Raw genomic sequence first — 20,485 nt, forward strand, 5'->3', positions numbered from 1 at the left:
GGTTGCACGCAGCAGAACCCTAACCCAGACTGCTAAAGAAAAAAACAAAAGGAAATTGAATGATCTGTCAGTTTCACTTTTGGGTATATACACAAAAGAATTGAAAGCAGGAACTCAAAGAGATAGTTACACAACCATATTTACAGCCACCGTGTTTACAATAGTCAGATGGGAAGAGCAACCCAAGTGCCTATAACAGATGAATGGATAAGCAGAATGGGGCATGGATCTACAACGGAGTATTATTCAGCCCTAAAAAGGAAGGAAATTCGGACTCACAGTACAACGTGAATGAACCCTGTGAACCCTGTGATAAGTGAAATATGACAGTCAGTCACACAAGAACTAATACTGCAGGGTTCCACTTACATGAGATCTCTCCAGCAGTCAAATTCATAGAGACAGAAAGCAGAATGATGGTTGTCAAGGAATGGGAGGAGGGGAGAACGGACTGTTAGTGTTTAATGGGTGCAGAGTTTCATTTTGAGAGGAAGATTCTGGAGATGGATGGTGATGATGGTCATGCAACACTGTGCCTATACTTAATGCCACTCAACTGTATGCTTAAAAATGCTGAAGATGCTAAATTTTATGTTTTGCGTATTTTACCACTTTGTTTTTTAAAAAGAAAACTAATTCTCTCTTTGAGCTGAAAAATCTGGAGACAGAACTAGATTCAAGCAGAGCCGGACCCAGGAGTTTGAATGGTGTTACCAAGGGTCTATCTTTCTCTCCATTTCCCAGGAATATTCCACAAGGTAGACCAGATGTCACCAGCAGCACAGACTCACAACCTCCTTGTTTAATGACCCTTGAAAAGGGAAGTTCTTTCCCTATTACCGTATCAGAAAAATCTGTAAAAAAAATAAACAAAATAAAACCTCTGATTCAGCCTGGCATGATGGCTCACATCTATAATCCCAGCACTTTAAGCGGCTGAGGCAGGAGGATTGCTTGAGCCCAGGAGTTACAGACAAGCCTAGGGAAAAAAGAAAAAAGAAAACACGAGACGCTGACTCTACAAATAATAAAAAAAATTAGCCAGGTGTGGTGGCGCACACCTGTAGTCCCAGCCACTCAGGAGACTGAGGTGGGAGGATTGCTTCAGCCCTGCAGGTCGAGGCTACAGTGAGCCAGGATTGTGCCACTGCACTCCAGCCTGGGCAACAGAGCAAGACCCCATCTCAAAAAAAAAAAAAAAAAAAAAAAAGGCTTGAGTCATGGCGCATTTCTGAACCAATTGCCATGGCCAGGGTGATGTGATTCTTGTGAGTTATACCGGTTTCTCGGTACAACAACAACACAGAATGGGCTCCTTGGCTTAAGGTGGGATTCTGTTATTAGAAGGGAAGAGAGCTATTGTAGAGTCCAGAGCAAATGAATCCTTGATCTATGGGGTACCCTTTGGAAAAAATTGGGGAGTGTGTAGCATACAATCCTAGTCACCATGTAACAGGGGGGCATTGGGAGTGTGCATTCAAAACATTAACAGTGGCATAAACCGTCTCACCAGGACCCAAACGCAGCCGTTTCGTGTGAATAAGCCCCAAGAGCTGTCGCTTACCATCACGTGACTTTTCTGCAGAGAGCCCTTCCCCTGCTGGCTTTAGCCCTACATAGCTCGTGGATAGGCTGTCATTTATGGCCCTGGGTATTACTTCTTTCTCTTGTTGTTCACCTTTTTTTCCAACTAAGAATATAATTCTAACCCTGGAAGGCAGACTCCAGTGAAGAGTTCATCAAACAGGAAGCTACAAACAGTAATTTGTGAATTGGGAGAAAATGAGCCTACTCATTAAAATTCCACCGTGAGAAGCTTGCGGTGAGATTCCAGGTTGAACTGTGCTTCTGAAGCAGGCTTTGGGGTCGGTGGGTTTCTCTGCTCTCATTTCCTTTCTTACTTACAGAAAGGGCACAGGTGGAAACGCCATGTCTCCCTGTAGGTAACCTGTCAGTTCTCTGTAAAGATGTGGACGGACTTAGGGTGTAAATGCCAGCTGTCCACTCGCCCAGCCGAGAACTATGATTTTCCACGATGCCTGCCTGATGTTTTCTTATCCCTGCTTTGCCCAGGGTGCTCTGTGAGTATGGAAATGCCCTTGTCTGAGGAGTGGGATAGGAGACTGTCCTTCCCTAGTCACTGCCCACTGTAGCAGTTGTTGATGCTTGATCTGGAAAGATCCCGCCGGGATAACTGATGAGGCAGACCCTTGAGAGGACTAGCTCGATGCCCAGCAGCCTGCCACCTTCTGTACCTCTAAGAGGAGCCCGATGCTGTTAGATTGCAGGTGGAGGTGCCCTGGTCTCAGGAAGGTGGGCTTTCCTGGAGTCTCGGAGGATGAATCATGATTGGTCTAATTCCAATCGGTTGTGATAGGCAGTGCCTTTCCAAGCACTGCATTCTAGCTTGGGTGGTCATCTGGCCCATGAGACATAAAGGGAAGTTTTCTGGTGTGTTTCAGGAACAAAGCCCTTTGAAGAGAAATCCTTTGCACCTCTCTGTCTCTCTCTCTCTCTCTCCTTTGAATAGTGGTAAAAGAATATAATGTTAACAGCTATGGCAACTCCCTTGACACAATGAGAGATCAACCCCACACCTGCCAACCTCCATACATCTTGTTCTTTGGAATAATTAAATGTCTTGCTTTTTAAAGCATCTCTTGAGCTGACTTTTGAAGCCCAAAGTGTTAATAGTAACACCAAGTGCTTACATGTGCTCTGTGTCAGTGGCATACAGGGCTGATCTGAGTCTCGCACATGCCCTTCTGAGAGGTATATGATCTATTGCAATGCAAGAATTAAGAATGCAGCTTCTAGAGCCCATCGGCCTTACCCCTGTCAAGCTGTAAGTGACTCAGCCTCTCTGTGCCCCAGGTTCCTGAGAGGGCGCTCACGTATGATGAGCTGAGCTGTTAGCCCTGGGGATCTGTGTTAGCCTTCTGGAGAAATACCTGGGACTCCTGGCCTGCCTTCGGTGCAGCAGTGCCATTGGTTGCTGATGTCACATAAAGTGCCCCTGGCATCAAAGAGGCCTGAAATTTGTCTTCATACCTGGAGAACCACATACATACGACCCCTGCCTTATAAAAATGACAATCCCAGATGGCAGACAATGGCACGACCTCCACGGGCTACCACATTGGGAGCAGAAAAGAGACATAAATGCCACAGAATGTGCTTGCTGCAGGAATGACTCTGGGCCTTATTTCCGTATTTCCGAAACCAAGTTCAGGGTCAGTCACAAGGCAGTTGCCTGGTAAGTAAGGAGTTACTGAAATTGACCAACAAATATTTTGAGTGTGTGTCATGTGCCCAGAGCTGTTCTAGATGCCAGAAGTATTGCAATGGACAAAGAAGGCAAAGTCCTTTGTCTTAGTCCCTTAGGGCTGCTGTAAGAAAATACCATAGGCTAGGTGGCTTGTAAACAACATAGTTTAATTTCTCAGAGTTCTGGAGACTGGAAAGTTCAAGATCAAGCCACCTGCAGCTTTAGTGTCCAGTGAAGGTGCCTTCCTGGTTTGTAGGTGCTGCCTTCTCCGTATCTTCACGAGGTGGAGTGGATGAGCCTCTTTCAGCCTCTATTATAAGGGCACACATCCCATCGTGAAGGCTCCACCCTGAGGACCTAATCGCCTCCCAAAAGGCCCCACCTACTAAAGCCAACACCTTGGGAGTTAGGATTTCAACACGTGAGTTGGGGATGATACAAACATTCAGACCATAGCATCCTTGCTCTGGTGAAGTTTAGATTTTAGTTGGGGAGGCACATCTACAAAAAGTATTAACTATATGTGTCAGAGGGTGATAAAGGCTATGGAGAAAAATAAAGTCAAATAAAGGATAGAGAAGATAAGGCAGATCCCACTTTAGATGAGTCTGTCTAAGGTGGGATTTGAGTGGAGGAGGAGGGGAGTGAGGACACCAGCCATGCAGATACCTGGGGGAAAGGCATTCCGGAGGAGGGAACAGTGAGAACAAGGCTCAGAGGTGAGAGCAGCAGGACAGAGCCTGGACTGGATGACTGTGAATGAGGGCTGCAAAGTGAGGCCAGAGAGGCAGGTGGGAGCAACAGCATGGGGAACGGATCATGCACGGCCTTAAGGAATAAACAAGAATAGAAAACACCTAGATAGTGGCAGAGACGAGCTGGGAGCCCAGGCAGGTGGGCCTGAAATCACACACTTGTAATCCCCGCACCTCACTGCCTGACTCCCTGGTAAGCCAGGAAGATCCGCTTCGGCCCATGCACCCTCGTGAAGTCCCTCTTGGTTACCTTCCAGAGGACATTCTGCTGCAGTGAAGAAGGAAATTCAGGGAACTTTGTACAAGAATTGGAAAGCAACCAGGGGTGGTCGCTGTGTCCAGAATTGCACCCCAACATGATAAGAACAAAAGAAAGATGAATTCCTGGGGCACTGGGAGTGGGGTCAAGAAAGTGGCCGGGATGTGATGCCACCTCCAGCCAGGAGCTCGGTGCTATCATCTCATGCTTAGCTGATTTTTATGAAGGAGTTTTTACTAACTTGCTAGGGAAAGCAGCGCTGGGGAGAGACCAGGGCTCCTTCGGGGGTGAGTCAGTAGGTCAGCCTCATCCAATATTGATAGGGCGGCTGTGCTGAAGTCATCTTCCCTGCCAAAGCTCCTCAGTGCCTGGCCACTGAGTCTTTCAAGGAAGCCGTACTTACCTGTAAGAAGTTACTTAAGGAGCCATTAAGGATTTGATGGATGGGCTCTTTTGCCCGTTTGGGGTTTTATTATTAATACATTCTGTTGCAGCAGTGACTCTTGACCAAAGAGAAGTCTGGTTCCTATCAAGTTAGCAGTGGGGTGTTGGTGTATGTGAACGTACATGTATGTGAATGTGCATGTATGGGCGTGTGTGTGTGTGTTACATCCATACCATTTCCCCTACCATAGTGGAAAAAAGTATGGCGTCAGGGGCAATATTTTCAAGCCAACACTTTTCTAGGATTGTTCTAACTCTGTAGTCAGAGTGCATGGGTCAACCCCTCACTCTTTCCTGTTTACTCCCTATGTGATCTTGAGCACATTTCTTAACCATTCTGTGTGTGTGGTTTCTTTTTTTCTCATCTGTTTAAAAAAGAAGCATAGCAAAAGAATCTACTGAATGAAGCTGCTAGGACATTTTTTTAAAATAATTCAAGGAAAACACTCAGAAGAGAGCCTGGCTGATACTAGCAATATTAATAAGACATGTCAGCTGTTGCTGTCGTTGTTATGATTGGACATTCTCACACAAACATAGCAGGGCACTGACTTCAGGGCTACGTCCCCACTTCCACAAGAACCTGGTAAGTCAGGGCAGCAAAAAAAGACTGTTTTTGTCTTCCGTTGGCCAGCCTCCAGACTCAAATCACTGAGGGAGTCTCATCTGTGGAATTTTGTGCCCTCACACATTGTGGGCTCTGCTTTGAAACTCTCCTGGACCACAGCACGATCTCTCCTCCTGATAGTTTATTCTCCCGTAATTAAATTAGCATCGTGCCAGTATACATTCTGAAATGGGTAAGGCAAGCTCATAAAAATTCTTCACCGCGTGTTCATGTAGGCTCACAGCATCATAATCTCAGAGCAGCCGTTGCATGGACAGTGTTTTTGGGGAGCGTGGCTGGGCTATTCTGGTGATCACACAGCAGTGTCTCCTGCTTGCCACACTCACTCTTCCGAGCTCTGCTTACCCTGCCTTGGAACAGAATTTCTCAGCCTCGGTACTGTTGGTATTTGGGGCCAGATAATTCTTGGTTGGTGTGGTGGTGAGGGGAGCTGTCCTGTGTATTGCAGGTTGTTCAGCAACATCCCCTGCCAGCCTCCACCCACTAAATGCCAGTATCACCCCCACTCCTGCTCACGATAACCAAAAGTGCCTCCAGATACTGCTCAGTGTCTCCTGGAGCACAGACCACCCCTGAGAACACTGCTTTAGACCATGGCTCACCATGGTGCTTTGGGTGGATAATTCATAGTAGGATGGGATTGGGACCTCTCCGTGAACATACCCCGGAAGAGCTGTGTATTCAGGGCTGGACAGACAGATTTCCCGGCTCAGGAAAAGTTACTGTCAATTGCTGGGACTCGGCAGGGATTCTAGTTCCAAGGCTAAAAATTCACTTTGCCTTTTGACCCTTTCCAGAATGGTACACCTCACAGTCATTCCAAATTGGTGCCCAACCAGTATTCCTAACAGGCAGATATCATCTCACCTTGCCCTGTATAACACTCACCTATAACACTGTTCATCTCAGAAATGTTTTAATATAAAAATATTTTATATGAAACGTTGCAGCTCGGGTGGACTTCATCAGGACTCAGTGTATGACGCAGTAACAAACACAGAGCACCCCCCATCAGTGTTCTTGCCTAGACATTAAATCTGGATCTTCTCATGTGCCTGGATCTAACAACCAGTTTAAAGGAAATGCAAAGGATACAAGAAAAAATTAAATGACAATTCAAGGACACAAACAAATCCAGTATATGAGTATTCTATAAGACAAGTGACTTAGTATTTCAAAAACTGTCAATTTCAAGAAAACGTGGGAGACACTTCTTTTTCTAGTAATAGAATAAAAGAGATATAAGGGCCAGGCGTAGTGGCTCACGCCTGTAATCCCAGAACTTTGGGAGGCCAAGGTGGGTGGATCACCTGAGATCAGGAGTTTGGGACCAGCCTGACCAAAATGGTAAAACCCCGTCTCTACTAAAATTTTCCAGGCGTGGTGGTGTACACCTGTAATCCAGCTTCTCAGGAGGCTGAGGCAGGAGAATTGCTTGAACCTGGGAGGTGGAGGGTGCAGTGAGCCGAGATCATGCCACTGCACTCCAGCCTGGGTGACGGAGCAAGACAACAAAAAAAAGTAAAAATAAAGGAGATATAAGAACATAACCAAATGCTATATGTGAACCCTGTGGATTCTGATGGGTTTAAAGCAGTTACAGAAAAACAGTATCTTTGAGATGATTAGGGAAATGTTTATATTAGAAAATTATAAATTTTGTTAGGCATGATAATGGCAAAATGATGACATTTTAAAAATTCTCCCCTCCTACCCTTCAATCTGGTATTTGGCCAAACCTCCTGGGAGCCAGAAGGGAAGGGATCCCTGAGTGGTTCTATTTTTAGAGGTCAGCCTCCTAGGACATGGAGTAGGACTGAAAAAGGCAGAAAGTGGGCAGGAGCAGGATAAGTGGTGAGATGTGCAGATGGAATCTCCGCAGGCATAGATGATGCACCCAGGCTAACGATGATTTGATAGGAATGAAGCAGTCATTGCCATGCAAGATGCTGGGGACATTTTTCTATGTAGATCACCCCTTACAGCACAGCAGCCAGCCCTTCACCAGGCTGTACTGGTCAATGTTTAACATCTTGCTTCCCAAAGGAAAAAGACCTTGATCGATACGGGTTGCCAAATTCTGTGGTATGAAATACTGTCACCGTAGCCAATTTCAGGCTACCTGACATCACTGAATATGGAGTTGACAGCACACATCCAATAGCACTTCCTTTTTTTTTTCCTTTTTTCTTCTGAGACAGAGTCTTGCTCAGTTGCCCAGGCTGGAATGCAGTGGCACAGTCTCGGCTCACTGCAACCTTTGCTTCCCTTGTTCAAGCGCTTCTCCTGCCTCAGCCTCGCGAGTAGCTGGGATTACAGGCATGCGCTACCACACCCGTCTAATTTTTGTATTTTTAGAAGAGACGAGGTTTCACCATGCTGGTCAGGCTGGTCTCAAACTCCTGACCTTGTGATCCACCCGCCTCAGCCTCCCAAAGTGCTGGAATTACAGGCATAAGCCCCCGTGCCCGGCCTCCAGTAGCACTTCTTTAGATATTATTTTCCTCATTCCATACAGATATATATGCATAAACTCAAGAGCACAGATAATATCAAATTGTCATGAAATAATTAGGCAGTGATGAGTTTTGAGCATTTTTTACCTTTGTTTCTAACATAGATTAATGTGTACAATTATGATTTATATTTGAATAATTGCTGTGTTTGACAGCTAGCTTGCCAAATTCCTGAAAATGTAACAGCCAGAGCACCACTATTTGCTTCATACTGATCAGCCTGAAGTTTCAATGAAAGAAGAGGAGGAGAAGCGTGGGAAGGTGGAATTGGGAGTTCTTGGGAGCAAACTTTCAGAAGCAAAACATTGGTAATTGTTTTACGAACAAACATTCCTTTTGCTAAAGTTTTGCTATAGAAGTAGCCCCTTGTTGGGGACCAGAACAGGGGAAAAAGAAATAATAGAGTTAGAAGTAGCAACAATGCTTAGGAAATCCTGCTGCTCTCTGAGCTCTGGCATTTGATGAGTCACTGATATGGAAGTTTTCATTAGCACCCAAGATCAAAGTAAATGGTAAAAGGCAGCAAAAGGTAATGGCCAAAAGGGGTCAGTGTTTGATAAGCGAAACAGAAGATGAAAAAGCGCGCTCAATTGGAAACACGTTTGACTGCAGCTGTTGTCACAGCCGACCTGAAAGAGGTGAGGAGAATCTGTTCCAGATGGACTGGCAGTGGCTGTCCATCTTGGTCAATGAGAGAGCAGGGAGTTCTACAGGCAGGGAAGAGAGCTGGGTTTCTGTGGCTTACACATACACACATGCATGCACACACATAACTGCACAGGTGCAAGCACATGTGTGTGCACACACACAGGCACGTATGTGCGCACATGCATGCACATACACATGACTTCTCTTAGGAACTTGCAGTAGTGACTACTGGAGTCTTTTTTATGGCCTTGGAACCAGCCTGTGCTTCCTCATTTCCTAGGGCCTCCACTCCCTTTGACAGGGGCAGAAAGTCTGCCCTGACAGGTAGTTTAGGAAAAATCAAAGGGGGATGGCACACGGGGACAGGAGTGTGGGTCTTAGTCTGGAAAAGGACACTGCTCCCCTCACCCCACTGGCAGCTCACCTGTACCCAGCCCATAAAGCTGCTGCTGGAATAAGATGGCCCTGTTCATAAGCCTCCTGGTGGCAGGTGGGGTGATGGAAACCGGCTTGCATTATTAAAAACAAAACACAAGAACAATAATTTTCAATGTTTTTCAGTAGTTTCTATGCAGAGCCCTGCTAACTACTCTTCCCTCCTGTGTGTTGAAAGATTTCAGATACAAAGCCGCATTTATGAAAGGAAACGTGTATTTTAAATTGTGCATTTTCAGTGCTTGCCAGACTGTTGTACACATGCTAGCAGCAAGAGATGTTCTTTTATGAGATTCATGAACATACAGGTTTTATTTGTATTTTGATATGCTTATTTCAATGTATATTTAGGGGAAAAAGTTTAAAAAAATTTTTTTTTCCTATAGCTTCTTTTTGAAGAGCTATGTATGACTATGTATGTGATAATAAAATGATTGTATACGCAATAATAAAAACAACTTTAGAAAAAGAGAACTTTTCTAAAGTTTAAAAAAAAAAAAAAAGAGGCCAGGCATGGTGGCTCATGCCTGTAATCCCAGCATTTTGGAAGGCCAAGACAGGTGGATCACCTGAGGTCAGGAGTTCGAGACCAGCCTGGCCAACATTGTGAAACCCCATCTCCACTAAAAACACACAAAATAGCCAGGTGTGGTGGCGGGCGCCTGTAATCCCAGCTGCTTGGGAGGCTGAGGCAGGAGAATGGCTTGAACCCTGGAGGCAGAGGTTGCAGTGAGCCGAGATCGCACCACTGCACTCCAGCCTGGGTGACAGAGTGAGACTCCATCGCAAAAAAAAGAGAAGCAGTAGCCAAATTAAAGAAACTTGTTAAAGAAATGATACTGTAGAGAGCGTATAGATGTGCCAACAATGTGGGGGTGGAACTCGAGTGCCTAAACCCAGGGAAATCCACAGGGATGATGTAGACCTGTCTACCCTCCGGTGAGCATGTCATCAGCCCATGAGGCCTGGGGGGCCATGCTCGCTGGGTGACACGATGACAGCAGCAGCAATACCAATGCCACATTTGTTGATATACACACCCTGATCCTAAGCCATTGTTAGTTTCCTCTGAAGGGCTTTGGAATACTGAACACCCACAGCCCCCCGCCTTTAGAGGAAGCAGCTTTGTAGGGCTGCTGTCAGGTCAGTGGGTGGGTTTGGATATAAGTGTGCGAGTCTTATTCTAGCGGAAGAACAGGCAGGCAGGTGTGCCATGCCTTGGTATGCAGTAGGCACCACTTGCAAAGGGCGAGCCCTCCTCTTCTCAGTGCAGAAGCTGTTACGTGCACATGACCGGAGGCTTTCCCGCACAATGCCCAGAGTCGAGAGCACTGGGCTAACGGGCTCAGTGCAGGGACCGCAGAGCTTCTGGTTGGTTAGCTCAGCGCAGTGGGAACTTACATCGGCTGCTTCCCCCAGGGTTGCAATGACTCAGCTTCACGGGAGCTCCTCCTCCTAAGGGCCAGGCCAGCGGTGGGCTGCTTTCTTATTGCTTGCTTCTTTATTTTCGTGTTAGCAACTGTGTCCGTTTTCTAGGGCTGCTGTAACACAGTACCGCAGACTGAGGGATTTGAAGGATACAAATCTACTCTCTCACGGTGCTGGAAGCTGGACGTTAAAGATCAGGGTGTTGGCAGGGTTGATTCCTTCTGAGGTCTGAGGGACCGCCTCTCCCTGGCCTCTCTCCGTGGCTTGGAGATGCCCATCTTCGTGTTCCCATAGACTTCCCCTTCTCGGGTCCGTCTCCAAATTTCCCCTTTTCATAAGAACACCAGTCCCTGAACTGGGGCCCAGCCTAATGAGCTCCATTTTAATGTGATTACCTCTGTAAAGATCTATCTCCGTATACGATCACATTCTAAAATGCTGGGAGTTAGGACTTCAACATATGGATTGGAAAGGTGCAGAGTTCAACCCGTAACAACAATACTTATCATTTTTCAGTTTGAACCTACTCTGAAGATCAGATTCAGCTCCTGAACAGACAGCCTCACAGGGTCCAGAGGCCAAGTGGTACTTACCCGCCCTCCCATGCATGCACACCCACGCATACACACACACACACACACACTTCTCACACATGCATATACACACACACACACACACACACACACACACACTCCTCATCATACCCAGGCCCTCATACACCCCAGCAGGCCTGAGAAACCTCTAGGGAGGGCATTTCCTAAGGAGATTATAGCACACCGTGAGATAGATGGCTTGCAGAGTGGAAATTAGGCTTCCTGTGTTCAAAATTTGTACTGAACATTGATTTTCCTTAAGGAACACTTAATCATCCCTGTGTTATACCCAAGCCAAGCACATTTTAAAAAGAGGGAAAATATTTTTTGTTTTGTTTTGGTTTTGACCACTAAAAACCTGAGTAGGAGCGTCAACGATCAATGTGCCTTGTAGATGGCCTGAGCCCCATTCAGGTAACCCAGATGGGACCGGAGGTGCCACCAAGTCCAGCCCTTGCCTGAGTGCCGCGTGGATGCGTTGCAACATCTAGCACAGTGCTGGGAACAGTCGGGGCTCCTTGCTGCATGGGAAATCGTCTCCCAAGCTACCAGCAGTAGCAGAGCCACAAACTGGAAACCACTGAACTAGGGCCATCCTGGATGCAGCAGATGAAGAGAGAGAAGCATACCTGCCTGACCCTCCAGAAGCAGGGCTGGAAGCTCCTCCCCTCCATGCAGCCTGGCTGAGCAGGGGTGGCCTCATACTGCCACTGGCCAGCTTCCCTGGACTTGCCCCTGGAAGCCAGACATCCTCAGGGTTTACCAACCACTTCCACTGGTTTTTAAAATGCTGACTCTGGTTGCAAAACTTCTGGTCCTGGACACAAACCCTGCAACAACTAGTTCCTTGATTTAGACAGAAAACATCCACTGCTCTCATCGAAGAAAATGCCCGATTAACACAATCAGCCTTTTAAACCTATGCCTTTCTCCCATTTCTGTGGTTCCTTCTCCCGCCCCATCCAGAGGTGACACCAGCCGCTGCACCAGTTGGTGAGAATCCTCCTATGAGCATGCACTATTAAGCGGAAAGAACAATTTGTAGCTTCAGTGAAATCTGAAATCTTGAAAAAAATCCAAATGCGGCAAAATCCAATTTCAAGCCAAGTCACATTGCAAGAGGCATTTATTTCCAGCAGTAGAAGTAGAAGGTGTCCATGCTATGAACATAACTGGAACATTCATTTCCTGCTAGGGGCAATGGGGACTTTCCCATGATAATGTGTCTTTGATCTTTGTCCCTCAAGCATGTCCTGGTCTCCTGGTGTTCAGAGTAGCACGTGTATTTAGAGAATCATTTAATGTAAGACTCAGAGGAAGTTTCTTAAGAGAAGGTGGCTGTGCAAAATAGACAAATGAGATATAATTAAACTAAAGAGCTTCTGCATGGCAAAAGAAACTACCATCAGAGTGAACAGGCAACCTGCATGATGGGAGAATATTTTTGCAATCTACTCATCTGACAAAGGGCTAATATCCAGAACCTACAAAGAACTCAAACGAATTTACAAGAAAAAAACAACCCCATCAAAAAGTGGGCAAAGAATATGAACAGACAGTTCTCAAAAGAAGACATTTATGCAGCCAACAGACACATGAAAAAATGCTCATCATCACTGGTCATCAGAGAAATGCAAATCAAAACCACAATGAGATACCATCTCTCGCCAGTTAGAATGGCAATCATTAAAAAGTCAGGAAACAGATGCTGGAGAGGATGTGGAGAAATAGGAATACCTTTACACTGTTGGTGGGAGTGTAAATTAGTTCAACCATTGGGAAGACTGTGGCGATTCCTCAAGGATCTAGAACTAGTATTACCATTTGACCCAGCAATCCTATTACTGGGTATATGCCCAAAGGATTATAAATCATGCTACTATAAAGACGTGCACACATATGTTTATTGCAGCACTATTCACAATAACAAAGACTTGGAACCAATCCAAATGTCCATCATGATAGGCTGGATTAAGAAAATGTGGTACATATACACCATGGAATACTATGCAGCCATAATAAAGGATAAGTTCATGTCCTTTGTAGGAACATGGATGCAGCTGGAAACCATCATTCTCAGCAAACTATCACAAGGACAGAAAACCACCACAGCTTCTCACTCATGGGTGGGAATTGAACAATGAGAACACATGGACACAGGGAAGGGAATATTAGACACTGGGGCCTGTCAGGAGGTGGGGGGCTGGGGGAGGGATAGCATTAGGAGAAATACCTAATGTAAATGAGTTGATGGGTGCAGCAAACCAACATGGCACATGTGTACCTATGAATCAAACCTGTACGTTGTGCACATGTACCCCAGAACTTAAAGTATAATTTTTAAAAAAAGAGAGAGAGAGAAGGTGGCTGTCTGGCCAGCATGCTATTGCTGCAATGAGGGTTGGACACCCTAAGTTTGGCAGGTGAAGATGTGTTTTATCACCACCTTCCACCCACAGTGTTCCCTCATGGCGCCCCCCTGGTAATCACATTCATCAGCTATGTCTAGCCTTTTAACTATTCACAAGAATGTATCTCCTTCAGTCTTGGAAGTTAATAGGATGTGTGTGTGTGTGCGCGCGCGCGTGCATGCGTGTGTGTGTGTGTGTGTAACTGTGTAATTCCCTTTCGTAAGACATGACCTTGCATATGTCAACTGAAGAATGATGAGGTTCATACATTTGGAAAGAAGAGCTTTATCTCTCATAAAGGCTTGCAGCCTGCTGGATGGCCATTCTGACAGGCTGGGAAGTGTAGCCTCCAGCCAGAAGCCAGAAACAAGACATTTAGAGATGGGAAGAACAAGACAGGGATTTATACTGAGTAAGAAGGATAAATATGCATATTCAATAAGCCATAGGAGGAGTCATGAATATTTATGGGAGGAGAAGCATGTGCATGCACAGCTGAGTTTCATGCCCTCCCTTTCATGGGTCCCATGTACAAGAGATGACAGGGATAGTGTGATCCCAAGGTAGGGTTTTCAGCCCTCTGACATCAAAAGATGAAGCAGAGGACATGAAACCCCTCACTGTGCATCCTCAGTAGATGGCCAGAACCACTGCAAGATCAGTGGTCTCTTATCAGGAAGGAACCCGTGGGTCAGTTATTTTATCAAAACTATGAAAGGGCAAGGCAGTGTCAGGCAGTCATCGGTATCTGGGGTGGAGCAAGTCTTTCCAAATGGCTGTTCTCCTTTTAGCCCTCAGGAAGAAAGGCCAGTGGTGCTTAGGGAAGGAAGGGGGATAAGGAGGTGCATCTAGCCTTCCATCCCATCATGCCCAGGAACTCAGTTTTCCAAGTTTCACTGGCATCTCCTTGGCCAAGAGGGGGTCCGTTCCATCTGTTGGGTAGCTTAGAACTGTATTTTTATTTCTTGCCTGTAATTTAGAAGGTCAAATAGTTCTGCAGAGTTTATTGACAAAAACCTGTATACAACATTCTCAAAGTGTGAGGACTGTAGTGCTAGAGAACAGATCAGTGGCAGGATTCGAAGAGCGTGTGACTATGAAGGGAGCACATGAAGGAGCTCCTCTGTGTTGAAGGAACAATGCCACATCTTTGTTATTGTGATGGTTACTCAAATCTCCACATAGGATATAATTTCATAGAACTATACGCCAAAGAAGTTTGTGTGAAAACATGTAAAATCTAAGGTATGTACCTGAGTTAATAGTATTATGCCTATATCAATATCCTGGCTTTGACAATGAACCATGCTTATGTACAATATTATCTTTGGAGGAAGCTGGATGATGTGTACTGGGAACTCAGTATTTTGTTCTTTTGCAACTTTTTAAAATTTATTTTTTAAGACAGGGTCTCACTCTGTTGCCCAGGCTGGAGTGTAGTGGTGCTATCATAGCTCCTCTGGGCCTCAAGTGATCCTGCTGCCTCAGCTTCCCCAATAGCTGGGACTACAGGCACACTCTGTCATATGGGGCTTAGTAGTAGTTGTTGTAGTAGTAGTAGTAGTAGTAGTATTTTGAGATGGAGTCTCGCTCTTGTTGCCCAGGGTAGAGTGCAGTGGCACAGTCTCAGCTCACTGCAACCTCTGCCTCCTGGGTTCAAGTGATTCCCCTGCCTCAGTCTCCCAAGTAGCTGGGATTACAGGTCCTTCCCACCATGCCTAGTTAATTTTTTTTTGTATTTTTAGTAGAGATGGGGTTTCACCATGTTGGCCAAGCTGGTCTCAAACTCCTGACCTCAGGTGATCTGCCCGCCTCAGCCTCCCAAAGTGGTGGAATTACAAGCATGGGCCACCGTGTGGGGCTAATTATTTTATCTTTTTGTAGAGACAGCATCTTATTTTGTTGTCCAGGTTGCTCTCAAACTCTTGGCCTCAAGGGATCGTCCCACCTCAGCCTCCCAAAGTTCCGGGATTACAAGTGTGAGCCACCAAACCCAGACACAACTTCCTCTTAATCTCAAACTATTGAACTATTTAAAAATACAAAGTTATTTTAAAATAATACTGCAGTACCCTGCTCCCTTCTACTGCTTCTCTCCATGCACAGAGGCAAAATTCTTTCCTCATCTGGTATTTATAGGCATATCACCAAGTAATGCACTGATGTTGACACTTTTTTAAAGGCAATATCTATAAATTTCTCACTATGGAGAATTAGGATATATCTCTTTTCTCCATCACATAAGTGCCTCCCATTTTATCTCTCCATCCCTCAAGTATAATAATCATATTTTGTCTAGATTAATATTCAGTGTTTAAAATATAAGTACATGTGCTAATCATAGTAAAATCAAGTATTAAATTATGATTACTTTTCCTTCTCTGCATAATGAGTTCTTCAGGATTAAAAACTGATTGAGTTTTATTCTTTTTCCTAATTTTCTGTATATTTAGCTCATATTTATCCTGAAACTCTCCTCTAGTTGTCTAAATGTCCTCAGGAAACACTTATTCAGCATCATATTTATTAAGAAAATTTTCGTTTCCTGGGGAAGTGTTTGCCAGAATCTTCTCTATGCCTTATGCTCTGCTGTTATTCAAGGACCTCTCTTCACCATCGACTTGGGATTCCTTCCACGTCACTTGTATTTGGGATCTGTTTCCCTTACTTCACATCTTCCTTCCAGCTTCACTTCATGGTTTGATGGAACACATGCTCAAGTAGGTTACCAAGCATGAGTGTAAGGAGTAAATGTCCTTCGCACACACATGTGTGGGCTGGGTGCGGTGGCTCACACCTGTAATCCCGGCACTTTGGGAGGCCGAGGAAGGTGGATCACAAGGTTAGGAGATCGAGACCATCCTGGCTAACACAGTGAAACCCTGTCTCTACTAAAAATACAAAAAATTAGCCAGGCATGGTGGTGGGTACCTGTAGTCCCAGCTACTCGGGAGGCTGAGGCAGGAGAATGGCATGAACCCGGGAGGTGGAGCTCTCAGTGAGCCGAGATCGCGCCACTGCACTCCAGCCTGGGTGACAGAGTGAGACTCCGTCTCAAAAAAAAAAAAAAGAACACACATGTTTGGAAACACTGAGCTCATAGGGTGCATACAGAATTCTAGGTTGGAAATCATCTCCCCTTACAATATTCAAGACATTTTTCATTGTCTTCTAGTTTACGAAGAGGCTGTTATGAATTCCAAATTTTTTCTGATGGTCTCTTCTCTCTGGAGGACGGTAGAATTCACTTCTACGTACCCCGTCTTCCAAAATGTGTTGATCACATGGCCTGGTCTGGGTCTATTCTCATTCATTGTGCTGATCATACAGTGGGTTCTTCCGAGCTGAAAACACATCCTTTCATTTGGAGACATTTTCTTGACTGACTTCATTAATGATTCATCCTCTTTCTTTTCTCTGTTTTTTCTATTATTCACATATTGAACCTCAAAGTCATCCTCTTAACTTTTTTTCTCCTATCTTCCACTTCTTTGTCTTTTCTGTGCTTCTTAGGAAATTTCTTCAACTTTTTCCATCAACCATTCCACCGACTTTACATTTTTGCTATATTTTTAATTTTCAAGGGCTTATTTTGTCCGTTCTTTTTTTAAGATATAGCAGTCATTTTTGCTTCATTGCAATATCTTCTCTTATCTCTTTGTGAATGTGACTGATTCTCTGTTTTTTGTTTTGTTTTGTTTTGAGACAGAGTCTCACTCTGTCACCAGGCTGGACTGCAGTGGTACAATCTTGGCTCACTGCAACCTCCAAGTCGCGGGTTCAAGTGCTTCTCCTGCCTCAGCCTCCCGAGTAGCTGGGACTACAGGCATGCACCACCACACCCAGCAAATTTTTGTACTTTTAGTAGAGACAGGTTTTCGCCATGTTGGATAGGATGGTCTCGATCTGCTGACCTCATGATCCACCCACCTCGGCCTCCCAAAGTGCTGGGATTACAGGTGTGAGCCACCACGCCCAACGGATTCTCTGTTTTTTTAAATATGTGTATCCTTTACTGCATATGCTCTATTTCCTGAAGATTGCCACTCTCCCCTCCCCACATTTGCCTGTTTCAGTCTTTCCGCATGGACAAACGCAAACTGCTTCCTCTGCTCTCACCCCACAACGACCAACACAGAAGACTCCTGTGGACAAGCATGGGGCAGGTGGGCGGTGGGGGGTTCTCCCACCAACAAGCGAGTGAGCAATTCTGCAGATGTCAGCTGGGTGTGCTCTAGTTCAGTTCACACCATCTCTACCTGGGGAAACTGTCAGGCCCCACGGGTCGAGGGCTCAGTCCCCAGGACTGCTCCCTGCTTCTGATATCAACTGCAAACCCTGGCTGACTCTGTTTCTCTCTGTCTCTCTGTCTCTGTCTGCCTGTTTCTCTGTCTTTCTGTCTGTCTCTCTGTCTCCATCTGTCTGTCTCTCTCTCTGTGTGTCTTACTGACTGACTGTAAAGTGGGGTGCCCATGACCTCATCCTCAGGTTTGATTAATTTCCTAGAGCGGCTCACAGAGTTCAGGGAAACATTTGCTTATGTTGACTGGTTTATTCTAAAGGATGTTATGAAGGATACAGATGAGGAAACATGTAGGACAGGGTATAGGGGAAGGAGTGTGAAGGGCTTCCTTGCCTTCCCGGGACACCACCTTCCAGGAACCTCCGTGGGTTCAACTATCTGGACGCTCCCCAAATCCTGTCCTCTGGGGCTTTTAGGAGGCTTTGTAACTAGGTATGATTGATTGGATATTTAGTCATTGGTGACCAGCCCCTCTGTTCTCACTGGTGATTAAGGGGATGGGCTGAAAGTCCAAACTCTCTATTCTTGCCTTGGTCTTTCTGGTGACCAACACTATCCTGAAGCTACCTGTAATCCCAGCCACCAGTCACCTCCTTAGCACACAAGAAGACATCACTGTTCTCAGGATGTTAGGAGCTGTATGCCAGGAAACAGGGATGAGTACCAGATCTTTATTTCAGCATATCACAGTCTTTATGTCACATAGAGACTTTTCTTAGTGTCTAACAATTCCTGTTTGCCAGTTCATATAAAGGAGGGGGGACTAAAAGGCTATGAGAGGCTCAGAGCCCCTCAACAGCACTTGCTGACTTCAGGCTTCACTGCAGGGCGTCTGGTTGGCTGTTTGGAGAGGCTACAGTGTCAATGCCTATTGCATTTTGGTTTTAGGATGGTAGCACCCTCTGGAATCCTGTGTTTCTCCTGGAGGGTAAAGATCCAGTCTAGGGGGACCCGCCTGGGAATCTCAGCGTTCAGCACATATGGGGTTGTGGGGTCCCTCTATATTCGGTGTGGCACCCCCAGCACCCCCAGTTCCCCACTCGCCCTGATAGCCATACCTGGTGTAAAGTCCTGGCATCACAAACAGGGAAGTTTATTTGCTTCTGGCTGCTTCCTAAACAGACTTGTAGCCAACCCTCTGTATTTCAGTCCTCATTCGCTCTGATTCTGTGACTGATATCACAGCTCCCGAGTCTGGGGGATTCTTTGGTAGAAACTGTGTTGACTGTTGGCTCTGCTCACTGACAGCTTAAAGCTCCATTTTAAAGTTCTGCTGACTCGTTTGATCCACTGAACTCCCAGTTTCCAGTTTCCCAAATCTGCTGCTGTGGCTGCATTTCCTCTTCTGGTCATGAGATTATGCCTTTTATTTTATTATTATTATTATAACTTTGAGATGGAGCCTTGCTCTGTTGCCCAGGCTGGAGTGCAGTGGCACAATCTCAGCTCACTGCAACCTCCACCTCCCAGGTTCAAGTGATCCTCCTGCCTCAGCCTCCCAAGTAGCTGGGATTAAAGGCATGCACCACCATGCCCACTTAAGTTTTGTATTTTTTGTGGAGATGAGGTTTCACTATGTTGGCCAAGCTAATCTCGAACTCCTGAGCTCAAGTAATCCATCCACCTCAACCTCCCAAAGTGCTGGGATTGGCCAGGCACAGTGACTGACACTTGTAATCCCAGCACTTTGGGAGGCTGAGATGGGCAGATCATGAGGTCAGGATATTGAGACCATCCTGGCCAACATGGTAAAACCCAATCTCTACTAAAATACAAAAAAAGTAGCCAGGCGTGGTGGCAGGTGCCTGTAGTTCCAGCTACTCGGTAGGCTGAGGCAGGGGAATTGCTTGAACCCAGGAGGCAGAGGTTGCAATGAGCCAAGATTACACCACTGTACTTCAGCCTAGCGACAGAGCAAGACTTCATTTCAAAAAAAGAAAAGTGCTGGCATTACAGGCATGAGCCACTGTGCCATGAGCCACTGTGCCCAGCTGTCTTATGCCTTTTAAAACAGTCCTTTTTCTCTCCTGTGAGTGGGATTGAGGAAGACGGTATAAGTAGATGTGTGTGCTCAAGCTGCCACTTGTCTCATCCGTTTATTGATAAGGAAACTGAAATTGAGGCTGGCTAAGTGGGGTGATCAAAACAACAGCAGCTTTGGGAGGAGCTCTTTGCCTTTTTGTTTCTTTGTTTCTTGGTCCCTGACTTAATGTATCTTTGTTAAGTGTGTGCCAGGCAAATTACATTAAGCAGGCTGGGGACTTCCCTGGAGTGATGTAACAATCGCTAACATTTATTAAGTGTGTGTTGTATGCCTGGCACTGTTCTTGTTCTAAACTCTTTAGATCTGTTTAATCATTACAACAGCTTTATTTATAATGGGAGCTACTATGAGCGTTCTCTTTCTTACAGAGGAAGGAGGTGAGGCATGGAGAAGTTATGCCTTGTCCAAATTTGCACAGCTAGAAAGTGGTGAAACTGGGGTATGAACCCAGGCCTGGCTTTCCTGGTAGTAGTGACACTGTAGGCCCAGTGACTCTGTGTGGTGAGCTTTCAAGTGGGTTGTAGGCTGTTTAGCTGCATTCCTCCTTTCTCCCCACTTCCCTGCTGGATAACAATGCCTCCCACACAAAACCATGACAATCACAAGTGTCTCCAGACATTGCCAAATGTCCCCGGCAGGGCACAGAGCCCCCTGAGTGAGGAGACTGACCCAGGCAGGCTGAGTGCATGCCTTGACAGCTCTGCCCTGCAACCTCCTGGTCTGGTGAGTTACGGGGTCCTTTTTCCTCCCCCT

The 20,485-nt window shown here is 45.8% G+C and overlaps 1 protein-coding gene across 1 annotated transcript in view; it reads left to right on the top strand.

The window, feature by feature from the left end:
- Positions 1-20,485, top strand: part of TMEM132C (transmembrane protein 132C) — a 429,974-nt gene that overhangs the window by 246,877 nt on the left and 162,612 nt on the right. The gene's annotated exons all lie outside the window — the stretch shown is intronic.

This window comes from Theropithecus gelada, chromosome 11, assembly GCF_003255815.1.
Source record: "Theropithecus gelada isolate Dixy chromosome 11, Tgel_1.0, whole genome shotgun sequence".
NCBI lineage: Eukaryota > Metazoa > Chordata > Mammalia > Primates > Cercopithecidae > Theropithecus > Theropithecus gelada.